Source organism: Cricetulus griseus, chromosome 3 (assembly GCF_003668045.3).
Source record: "Cricetulus griseus strain 17A/GY chromosome 3, alternate assembly CriGri-PICRH-1.0, whole genome shotgun sequence".
In the NCBI taxonomy this organism is placed as follows: Eukaryota; Metazoa; Chordata; class Mammalia; order Rodentia; family Cricetidae; genus Cricetulus; species Cricetulus griseus.
In genome coordinates, this window is record NC_048596.1 from 10,088,781 (window position 1) to 10,091,582 (window position 2,802).

Here is a 2,802-nt window from a genome sequence, read left to right on the forward strand (position 1 = left end):
ACAGAGAGTGCAAGATAAAGTTCTCATTAGGAAACAGTGAGCAAAGGATATGAGCAATCAGTGCAGATAAAAAATTCATATAGCTAGTCATCATACAATATGTTCATCTTCACCAATAAATGGAAAAATACAAATGAAACAAGTCACAGACTGTTTGCCCACCTGCTGTTGAAGCACTCAGAAGACTATGGCAAACATTCAAGGCCAGCCTGGGCTACAAAGTGTTCCCCCTCAAAGTCAAGAAATAATGAACAATTCCCTAAAGGGATCAGACACATTTTTATACTAGTCTAAGTACCACACAGTGGCAAGTGTGCTTTGCAAGTTTTTCTTGATTAGATGCCCCTATGGGCTTGAACCAGTGCAGGGAATGAGGGATTCTTCAGGGAGAAGCTTTCTCCAATGCACAAAGCAAGGATCGGCCCAAGTGAGTTCTCTGGTGCTCTGTGAGGTGGGCTTCACGACAGAAACCCTTTCCACATTCCTGACATTCAAAAGGCCTCTCTCCTGTGTGAATTCGCTGATGCTCAATGAGGCGCACTTTCACACAAAAGGCATTTCCACACTCACTACACTCATAAGGCTTCTCACCAGTGTGAGTTCTCTTATGTTGACGAAGGGATTTCTTCATGCTAAAGATCTTCCCACAGTCGCTACACTCACAGGGTTTCTCTCCTGAATGAATACTATGATGCTCAATGAGACGAGCTTTCACACAGAAAGCAATTTCCACAGTCATTACATTCATAGGGCTTCTCTCCGGTAAGGATTCTCTGATGGATTCCCAGAGATGACTGTACCCTGAAGGCCTACCCACATTCATTGCAATGATAGGGCTTTTCACCTGTGTGGGTTCTCTGATGATTATTGAGAGTCATTTTCATTCAGAATTTCCCACAGTTTCCACACTCTTAGGGTTTCTTACCTGTGTGAATTCTTTGATGCTGGTTTAGGGATTTCTTCTCTGTAAAGTTTCTCCCGCACTCCCCACATTCATAGGGTTTCTCCCCCGTGTGAGTTCTCAGGTGCTGGGTGAGCGATATCTTGACTTGAAATGTCTTCTGACATTCATTGCATTTATAAGGCCTCTCACCAGTGTGGGTTCTCTGGTGGATTGTGAGGGTTGCCTTCTCAGGAAAGGTTTTCCCACATTCAGGACATTCATAGGGCCTCTCTCCTGTGTGTGTTCTGCGATGTAGAATGAGTTGTGACCTCCTGCCAAAAGATTTCCCACATTCATGACATCCAAAGGGCTTCTCTGCCGTGTGAGTTTTCTGATGAGCATTGAGGTATGATCTTGCACTGAACGTCTTTGGACATTCGCCACACTCATAGGGCCTCTTCCCAGTATGTGTTCTCAAGTGTTCAACAAGATTAGATTTTCTGCAGTACACCTTTCCACACTCATGACATTCAAAGTTTTTATCTCTGGTATGAGTGCTTTTATGCTGAACAAAATCTGTTTCTTCATGGAAGTCTTCCCACATTGAATACTCTGATACAGATAAACATTGTTCTCTAGCACAAGGGCATCGCCTCCCAACTGAACTGTTGCCACATAGCAGAGACAGAGGTCCTTTAAAAGCAGCAAGTGTGTCACTCATTCATGTAAAATCCCCAAATGCTTCCCCTGTCACAATATAAAATACTTAACATAGTCTTTATAATGCTATCATTAGCAGCTAGACACAGTAATACACACCAGTATTCCCAGTAATTGGGAGACTGAAGCAGAAGGATCATAAGTTTCCGGACGACTTGGGCTGAACAGCGAGACCTGAGTAATCACGGTCTGAGGATTCCTCTTCTAATATCCAGAGTTCTTTACCCGTTCTAACTTGAAAATCATGTCTGGTTTGGCCACGCAGAGGCCCATAGATGCCAGTGATTGTAAGTCTCCAGCATCATATCCTTGTGCACGTTCTTCTGGGTAGAGTCCAGTCTGTGCCACTCTTGTTGGGTGAAATCCACAGCTACATCTTCGAAGGACACAGATCCTGCTCTTCTAGAGGACTCGGTAATGAATTCCTAGATCACAATCCCACTGAAGAAGGAGCAGTTAGGGATCTGCAGAGACTGTCGGCTGTGGTGATATTGTCAGGAGACCGACATGGCTGCGCCCTCTATGAGGGTGGCCATCTTGACACCTATTCCGTACATCTCGCTGTTCACAGAAGGCCGAAATGAATTTTTTAATTTATTCATTTGATAATATTTTTAACTATGGGACAGTAAGAGATAATCTTGCTTTAAAATTTAGTAATTCCATTTTTTATATTTCTTGTGTTATTGTACCCATTTTTATTTTATTGTTTTTGATTATGCTTATCTCATTTCTTTCTTATTAATTAATTTTATTTTTTATACCCACCATAGCCTCCTTTCCCTTCCCTACTCCTATGCCCTCCCTCCTCTTCCTTATACCCCACCCCAATTCTCCTCTCCTCCATATTCACTCAGCAAGGGGCAGGCCTCCCATGGGCTTCAGCAAAGCCTGGCATGTCAAGCTGCCATAAGACCAAACACCGCCCTATGTAATTCATGATGAGCAAGGTAATGCAGCAAGAAGAACAGATTCCCAAGAGCCAGTCAAAGCGCCAGAGACAGCCCCTGCTCCCATTGACAGGAATCCCATAAACAGACCAAGTTACACAACCCTCTCATATATGCAGAGGGCCTAGATCGATCCCATGCAGTCTCCCTACTGTTAGTTCAGACTCTGTGAGTTCCCATGAAACAGGCTAGTGGTTTGTGTGAATTTTCTGTGATATTCCAGACCTCTCCTCCCCCAGTGCCTGTCAA

The 2,802-nt window shown here is 43.8% G+C and overlaps 1 pseudogene; it reads right to left on the reverse strand.

Annotated features, from left to right (window-relative positions):
• Window positions 1-382: 382 nt before the first annotated feature.
• Window positions 383-2,160, reverse strand: LOC113834839 (annotated as a pseudogene).
• Window positions 2,161-2,802: the final 642 nt, after the last annotated feature.